The sequence below is a fragment of the Thermobia domestica genome, chromosome 9 (genome assembly GCF_964235325.1).
Source record: "Thermobia domestica chromosome 9, izTheDome1.hap1.1, whole genome shotgun sequence".
Taxonomy (NCBI): Eukaryota; Metazoa; Arthropoda; class Insecta; order Zygentoma; family Lepismatidae; genus Thermobia; species Thermobia domestica.
Window position 1 is genome coordinate 73,008,170 of NC_137462.1, and position 9,802 is coordinate 73,017,971.

A 9,802-nucleotide genomic window follows, 5' to 3' on the forward strand; every position below is an offset into this window, starting at 1 on the left:
ATTCCACTTAAGGAAACTAGCTAATTTATTCCGGTTAGGTGTAGGTTAGGAAAAGGTATATAATTTCGATCCGTACATTGAATCCCAGGTAGAATTCTTAACTCAGGAAATTCTCTATCAGATTCGTCTATGTTTCAAGACTAGGCCCCAATAATGTAGAATCCCTACTGTAGAATTTTTACTCTTAATATTACAAAATGAACACTTGTTGTGTGCTCTATGGAACTTTGTGATCTTCCATAGAGCACACAGGAGTGCTCATTTTGTAATATGTGCAATCTTCTCTTTCCCTTCCCTAATCCCTTCTCTTTTGGAAATCGAGAAATTGACATTTAATTTCTCCCTAGCTAAAATCCATCTAAACACTTCTCAAAATTTTCCAACCTAAATCCGTACAAATCAAATACTATGTAACTCAATATAACTAAATTAACTAAGAACTAACTAAGGTTTTAAGAAATAACCCACTAATGTTAAAATTCTATAACATTGGTTCCCACTTAGAATCAAAAACCCGAAGACCACATTACTCAGCGGTATTCCTAACAACTGAATCTATACTTTGGTTCTCACTAGGAACAATCCTATACAGCCAAATCGTTCAGGGCTAGAATCAAAAGTTTTTCAGCCTAAACAGGCCCTCATTCAGAACCTCCAACCTCAAAAACCACATCATTGAGCGGCTGTCTCCAGAAATTGAAGCCCTGTTACCCAATTTTCGTCCGTATTTATAGCAGTCGACTAAGACTAGCTAAGGGCCCTTCCGTGTAGTGCGGGGAACCAAAGTTTCCTCTTCAAAGAAAAAAAATCGCTTTTGCTACCCCGGCGAAAAGTGTTTCCACCCTAACGAAAAGTTACTTAGTATACATAAAATACAAGTCATTTACAAATTCAATATACAAGTTAACTGAATATACTACTGCTAAATATATATATAAGTTAATTATTTTAAAATATAACTAAGACTAGGCCTTGTATTATATACTAGTTCTATTTGCATATCATTAATTACAATAAAAACCTATACATTTATATAAAATATTAAAACCAACAAGGCGCCTTGCAATATTTGTTTGTTTTTATGAAGTATATTTATCATTATTGATTTTCACCTTTCTACCCATTCAGGGGTGCCCACAAGCGCGATCGTGCCCATGAGATTATTTGTGAGTAGATATAATTTGCTATTCAAATTACCTTTCACCCACAGAACAACTCTGATGTGACATAGGATAGAGTCATATAGGTCGTGAATGGTAGCAAGTTAAATATTACCCATTCCTTGTGTAGTACATCGTTCAGTTTCGTAAGAGAGGATGGAGGTGGATACCTGGACCAGATTTGTGTCTCTAAGATGGACCACAGATATTGAACTATGGTTCAGGCCCGGGAATTGAGTGGGCCAGATGAAATGTTCAGCTTCATCCCGATGTATCTCAAACAACAATGCAACAGTTTCAGCTGAGTGAATAGGCGCACTATCATTATGGAACATGGTATCATTACCCGGAAACAACGTCTGGACCATAAGATGTACATGGACCCCTAATATGGCAACATAATTGGGTATTGACGCGACCGGTTAGGCACGTCGCGTGCACAGATCTGCAGCCATGTTCCGCAGTTGTGCAGAAGTGCTGTGGATCATACGAACACACATGAACACAGTCCGTGATTTGAAATGAGATGAATGACCATATCGCATGTTTCTAGTGATCAGCGGTCCATGTTGAATGTTCGCAGCAACATTGGTGTCGTGCTCGTGCTAAAGCGTTATGGTCATCAGAATTTCGCCTATGTAATCCAACCCAGTTGTAAACATCTTATCACGAATAAACACACAACTTAATTCTTCTAGTAACCTTTATCCTTAATCTGTGCCCTATGTCTTCATTATAATCTTTACTAAATACTCAATCAAACGTACTAACTTCGTAATCTATCCTATAATAATCACTAGGGCTGGAAGTTGAGGAAAAATCCTCTATTTTACGAGTGCCCGAACACGAGGCTTAACATAATATATGTTCATTTTGGGTCATTGTGGGCCAGAAAATGGTGGATTTTATTTGTCCCTTTTTGCCTTTTTCGGCGTTTTTTCGTTTATTGGTCTTTTAAAAAGTTTTTAATAGGTCTTAACATCTTTTATTGCCCTTCATCTTTCTACAATAAATTTATTGGCCATTAACTCGAATAACCATCACCTCTTAAACATCTTTTCTGTAATAGGGAGACCCGGGTTCGATTCCCGGCGGGAGCTCATGTGGTTCGGATTCCACATTAATCAGTAGGTCCACGTCTCATATAGCCTCGCTGCTGAACGGGACGTTAAACTCAAAATCAACTCAACTCAACTCTTTTCTTTAATAAAGAAAATTCAAAAGATAAGACATTCTTTAACGACTGGACTGATAAGACCAGATCTGCAACAATCTCAAGTCAGACAAGGAGGCGTAAGAATGTCCTCCAGCAAGGGGGTGAGGGGGATAAGTTTTCTTATTTTAATTAGTATTTCAGTTTGTGGAAGAAGGACAGACCGTTAACCTACTAGAAGCTTGTATTTCTTGAGCATTATATCCATTAAATTTGTAATTCTTATTAAATTAGGTCTTATTTTTACTATTACGCCCACCAACATTGCTCGTATGCTTCTGTATCCATGATGATTATTAAGGTGGATACCCTCCTATCCTCAGGAATCTCAGTTGCTAAACATAGATGTTCAAATCGTTCTAAATAAGATTGTATTCGGTCCGTTTCACTGTTGAAGGGAGGAAAGTTTGGTAACATTGCCATATTAAAAACGTAGATTGCTTCACCACTACAACAAGACAATGGTTCTTGTTTTAGAATATTATTATTATTATTAGTTGAGTCTGTGTGGTAGTACAGTGATAGAGTGTGACCTATGGTTCAATTCCCCTGTCAAGTATGCTATCTGCAAAGCAATAAAGCTTCAGCAATGCAATGCAAGTGTATGCTTCTTCTTCCTAACGAGGCTGGGCGATGAGCCAATGCAACTCCACCATAAATAAGGACGTAATCAATTTACAAATTACTTTGTGAACCTTCGCTAATATAACGCTACTAGTTCTTACAACCTTTCGTTAACCTTATTTAAGAATTGTAAAGTGGAATAAGAGAGAAAACATATAATGACAATGACTGTTTATTTATACAAGCTATACATACAGCAAAAAGGAATCTGTTGGTCACTACTGCTTATCTTCAGTATTCAGGAAGCATGCTAAACTAGGGTCAAACTTTTAATGTTGAATGTAAATCAAAACCAGACTCTGTGTCATAAAAGTTAATTCAGGGCCATTCCACGCGAAAGTGAGTCTGAACCCAAAATTTCGAAAACTATCAAAACCAATGCATTTTTACATATATATGAAGAAAATAGAACGAAATTTCCTTTTTACAAAGAAAAACTTATTTATAATTAGAATTCCCGTAAAATTTTAAGTCTAAGTTGTGAATTTGTAACATGTCAGCTGCGAGGAAATTTTTTATTCTTGTTATTGGCAACATTTTACGGTACCGTATATTGTGCATGTTTGGCTGAAGTAAATTCGAGCTATTTAAGATGCTTCTTTTTGCTACAAGCTGCAGTTGAAAAAGTGTTTACAGGATAAAAATTGTTTATAATATCATTAAAGATATAAACATCAACTTGAGTGTCCTGCCCGTGACAGAAAACTACCAAAAGTTATTGTACTTAATTACTAAATTTGAGAATATGGTTCGTACTTAGTAGAAGTAACAATTTGCATGTGTACTTCACATTTACCAAATTTTGGACTAATGCTAATAATATATTTCGATTTATTTCAATTTGAAAACTTGTCCTGCCCGTGACAGTGGACATGCCACTGGTGGGAAAGTTTGTGTACATTGGTTATTCATGATAGAAAATGATTCAATGTGAACTAAATTAACGTTTTCTAAGCATGAACATTATTTACTTAAATAGAGGATTATCTATTACTGTCAGTATGACGTTTGAACTTAAGTATCATATAAATATTGTCATTAGCGTCACCTTTTTGTTCGTTTCAAGGGAGAAGTGGATGGGATTGGAGTACGTACAAAATGTCCAGTATGGAACTTTGTGAAACAAAAGAAAGTAATTGTACAATGTACTGCTGATTTCGTAGCAGCTTTAAGCTCTTCGTTTCAAAATATATCCGTTTTACTACTATCATCAGCATAAATAAAAAAATAAAAAAAAAAAAACACTTTGAATAAAAGACGGGAAAATGCTCTTGTCAATTGAATGTCTCCAATCAAAACACTTTTTTCCTGCAATTTGACAGCGAAAATTTGGTCCTTCGTCGAACTTTTAAATCAGTGCTTCATCCGTGTAAAATCTTTAAATTCCTAACAGATCTTTATTCAGATTCTGAAAATGATGATTCCGAAAGCCATGAAGCTATCTTGAGTGACGACTTAGGTTTGCATGTTAACAAGGCTTCTGTTAGGCTAGCTGTTGAAGATATAACACAAGGAACATTTTTGTTGATGAAATTTTTCTCTAGTGGACAGAAAAAGAAAACATATAGACATGCAACTGTAGCACAAAGCCCAGTGGAAGAAGACGAAGAAGTGAAGGAAATTCGTATGAAGACCGTAAGCGATTGCGGTAAAATTTTCAAGACTGTTGAAGATGTGTCTTACGTACATTTCGATCAAATAATACCTGTGACACTAGGGGGGAAGGGGCGAGCGGGGCGACGGCCCCGGACGTCAAAGTAAGGGCGCAAAATTCAGGAGGAAAAAATAAAAGATATATATATATATATATATATATATATATAGAGAGAGAGAGAGAGAGAGAGAGAGAGAAAGAGAGGGAGGGAGAGAGACCTATATCTTTTATTTATATATATAATGGAAGGAAAAAGTGCTCAAAATCAAGGAAAAGCAGGGTTTATTTTTGAAAATTTTCTTACGCGTCGCGCCAACCATGGTGACGCTTTGCGACTTGTCTGTCGACCTCACTCATATTTACGGGGGCGCTGTCATGTACTTTCGCCCCGGGAGCTGATTTTCCACGGCATGGGCACTTGATACCAGCACATATTTTATATACTGTTAGACAGTGTTTTGTACGAATTTCCCTACAAGGTGAGTGTAAATGGGCAAATAAAACCATTTCCTAAAGTGTAGATGGTGAGAAATAAGTGTACTACATATTATTATATTTATGTGATAAAAGCGAATCTCAAGTAAAGTAAATAGAATTATTTGTGTACAATGCTATAACAGAACAGCAGAAGTTGACTTATTTTCGATTTTATTTCATTTTTGAAATCATTCTTATTGAGATTTTGTGTTGATTCACACGGTGTCCTGCCCATGACAACCATGTGTCCTGACCGTGACACAGTCAAGTTTAGTTTTTTTATTAATATAAATATTTGGCAAATTTCTCTTATGTGAAGTTTGTTTAAAAAATCCATCATTTAAATAAAAACATTTTGAGCCAAGAATTCACAGAGTTTTGTAACATTCACTTGGTGTGTCCAAAAGTCACTTCTCTTTTTTGTCCCCGCCCGTGACAGACGTTTAGGAATTAATATTTTCTACTCTAAACAGAAAAAAAAATACTGAAAACATCAGCTACATATACTCCTAAGTCTGTACTGCTCATATATCATACAATTAGCAGGAATTATGTTGTACTTTTAGAAATATACAACTTTAAAGCGTCAAAAATGTAGTGTAAATGTCCTGCCCGTGACGATGGAATGGCCCTTCAACAGAGTTTAATTAAATAATATAGATTCCGTCTGACACAAAGATCATCATATTAGCAAAGCGATTTGAAGTAATACGCCAGGTATATGATAAGTCTTGGGCTATATCGCTTAGAACTGCCTTAAGAGTGAATCTATCATTTATGCATTAAATTCCATTACTGGCTACTTACATGTTTCGGCCTCGTCTTGGAAGTCAGCTTCTCGTCTCCTTTTCATGTCACACGATAACTATTTTAATCGCACACTGATTATAGACACTATAATTCACTAGATGCATCACGTCTTCCTCTTCCAAGCCTAGAGCAGCGATCAGGTTGCAGCCCACAACAAACCTCTTTATTTGGCTACGGAGTCGGGATCGAACTTTGGACTTTTAAAGATAGCATCAGTGGAGGCCCACAGCAAATCTCTTTGCATGGCTATAGAACGGTATGGATCTCAGGACCTCTGAGGTAGGCAACAGTCATTGCCCACAGCAAACCTCTTTGCGTGGCTTATGGAACTGGATAGACCTCTGGACCTCTCTTTTCCGAAATCTCGGGGTATGGAATCGAGAATCAATTTGCAGAGCCTGTTGACCAAGAACTCGTCGGGGAACCTGCAGCACTTGGTCTGTCATCCGAGAACGACCCCCGTGACCTCAAAACCTGAAGTTTAAATACTGCTTGCTGTTCTTGGTTTTTAAATCACGACCTTCAGTGACTAAATTTTACTTGAGAAGTTAGTTTTTAGCTTGTGTTCCGTGTCTTAATGCAACCACGGAAAATTTTCCAACGGTTTCTTGTTGACTTGTAGGAAAAAACAGGTTTATTTTGTTTAATATTGGAATTTAAGGTTTTTAAAAAAATATATGTTTTTTTCACACTCTCAGTGTATATTTTCCTGATCCTAGGTGATAATTACATTCCTCTTCCAAACAATACTACTTTGGCCAATTTTGATAATGAATGGCACAGAATGTTCTTTTTCATTCTTCCAGTGTATATTGTCCTGATCCTAGGTGATCATTTCACCACGACTGCGCCAATGTAAAAATCTTATCACGAATAAACACACTACTTAATTCTTCTAGTAACTTTTATTCTTAATCTGTGCCCTATATCTTCATTATAATCTTTACTAAACACTCAATCAAACGTACTTCACATTTACACTAATCCTGTTACAACCAATCAATCGATATATACATAATCTATATCTTCATATACTATAACCTCATAATCTATCCCATAATAATCACTCTTACTTACTTACTTTCTTTCTTAACTACCGTAAACGTATGTGTCTATCTGAATTACTTTCTGCCTTGTTCTCACATCCAACACCAGTATGTCCATGGGCCTATTCCACCATTGAACTTTGCAACCTTTCACTTTGCAATTTGCAGCAAGGTTTATGTTCCACGAAAAAGTATTTCTGCAATTTTACAAAATAATAATAATAATAATAATAATAATAATAATAATAATAATAATAATAATAATAATAATAATAATAATAATAATAATAATAATAATAATAAATAAATCAAATAAATCAAATAAATAAATTGACCTAGTGTGGGATTAATTGTGTATGATGTTCACTTTCCTTAGGACTATGGATCGGTGATTGTTGGTGGCATACCTACACGGGCCCAGTAGATTCGCGACCACCAGTCAGTGATACATTTACACAGTCCATAGTCCTAAGGAAAGTGAACATCATACACAATTAATCCCACACTACACCAATTTATTTTGTTTATTTATTTTTTATTTTTTGTAAAACGTGAAAAGTGCAAAGTGCAAAGCGTAAATTTGCAAAGACTTTACAGAAATTTCTGACTTTTGTTCCACCATCATCTTAAAACTGAAAAGTGCAAAGGAAGAGTTCGCAAAGTTGTGTTGTATTTTGCAAAGAGAATTTTCGCTTTGCCTCAATAATTGACTAAAAGCCATTGTTTGAAAATGTTTCGGAGGTTATTATATTCATCAAATGATGAATCATATGAGAATAAGATTCCTAAGAAACTGTATAAAAGCACAATCAACTTCCACGGCATGAATTTATTTCAGTTTAAAGAACGCTTTCGCTTGACAAGTGAGCAAGTAGAATTCGTATCGGAGTACATTGGAAAACATTAACAAAATTAGCACTATAATTACCAAGATGCTCACTTGGCAAATACACCGGACTGAGACAGTGGCATATTTACGATTTTGTTTCGGGGGTGGCTTGGCCAACTTTCGGGGGGGGGGGATTTGCCTGAAAATGTGAAAATTCTGCAAGATATTTCATATACTTTACTATAGTAAGTAAGATTTCGGGGGAGCTTAAGCCCGGAAGCCCCCGCCCTAAATACGCCACTGGACTGAGATAACTTTATATTCCTATTTTTAATTAACTGATTTGTATATATTTTACTATTCAACAATAATTGTCGCTGAGACCGAACTAAATTCATAATTTATTAGGTTTGTTGCATGACACGATACTAACTACGCAAGTGTAAAATAAATTGTTGTATAAAACGCATTGAGTAAACATACCCTTTTGAAGTTCTTCTGTACTTGTTCATATTAAAGTAATGTGTGCATCATGAAAGCGATTGCGAAATAAAATACTTGCAGAAATATTTGTTTGAGAACAAATATGACTAAAAATAAAACCGGTACCATAGCAATTCATAGTAACAATTACCATTAACTTGTTAAATACTGGACGTAAAAAAAATAGTCTAAATGAAACAATAGGAACACATTCATTTTACTGGAGCACATTAATTAACTCAATTAATAATTACTACTTCGCAACCGAAACGTTATTTATTCATTACACACGGATTTTTGTGGAGTTTTACTGTGCGGATCCGTAGTATAAGTAACAGGAGTAGGAGTAGGAGTAGTAGCAGAAACGGGTTAGAAGCCCACAGGTGTTGGTTGAGTTCTGTTCTTGACAGGGGTGTAGTCAAGGGGGGTCCATCGGGGCCAGCCCCCCCAAATGGTTTCCTGGCCCCTCCAAATGACCAGCTTTTAAAACATCATAGTAAAATTATCTCGCTTCATTCATTTAAAAGTGACAAAGTTTATTGAAAATTAATAATTTATGGTAAAATAGTATGGAGAAATATTGTTTTTCCATACCGATCAAAAAATAGTATAGTATATCTTCCTTATACCGATCGAAAAATAGGATACTTTTTTGTGACAGCAGATTACACAATTTACTGCTATTTGTATTTGACAGTTTGAAGACAAACGTTTTAACAAGGTACTACAAATACAGCCATAAAACAAAGGTACTAAACTGATTTGTAAGTACAGTTTATTTTTATATGCTTTAACAAGTGTTTTAAAAGACATAGTCTAGAGGATGGGAAATTTGGTGAGAAACAATGTTTTTATTCAATTTGGATTTTATTCGGTCTCTCTTTTATTTCTACTCAGTGTAATAAAATAATTATGTTTTTTTTAGTCACGAATAATAAATAAATATTTTTTGTCAGGAAACCGTAAAGAAATTAAGTGAAATTTCAAAGAAAATCAATATTGTGTAGATAGGTTCTGTATATAAGGTCTTAAATTTAAAGGTAACCAAGAAAAGTTTTGTTGCTTTTTCACCCACCACCTTCGAACATCGATATGTCACCTAACCTGGAAGATCAAAAATAGTCCCCATCAGCATCAACGACCGGGAGCAACAGGATTGCGCACACTATAGATCCCGAATTGCGCACAGATCTCTGTTGGGCTTTCTGAACACAGATTTTTGCCCAACGTTGCCACAATGCTAGATTTATAATCTGTACGCAAAGAAGGTTTTCCTTCAGACTAGGATAGAAATAGAAATTAGAAATACAGTTCATATTGTATTGAGCTAGGTGAGAAATAAAATAAATATATAATATAATTTGGTCAGTAGATACAAGAAGTCATGATACCTCCAAATTTATAATCCAAATGTTAAAATTTTTCTTGTCTCATAATCTGAATCCGTTCGGAGTTCTAGTACCTATTTTTAGGTGCTAAAGTAGCGTCTTCATTATTCGATTAAAA

At 35.3% G+C, this 9,802-nt stretch overlaps 1 protein-coding gene across 1 annotated transcript in view; it reads right to left on the reverse strand.

Annotated features, from left to right (window-relative positions):
• LOC145694022 (uncharacterized) overlaps positions 1-8,413 on the reverse strand; it is a 49,143-nt gene extending 40,730 nt beyond the window's left edge. The window contains exon 1 of the mRNA XM_081770161.1: positions 8,297-8,413. The gene's annotated coding sequence lies outside the window, so the exon portion shown is untranslated. The remainder of the gene's footprint in view (positions 1-8,296) is intronic.
• Positions 8,414-9,802: the final 1,389 nt, after the last annotated feature.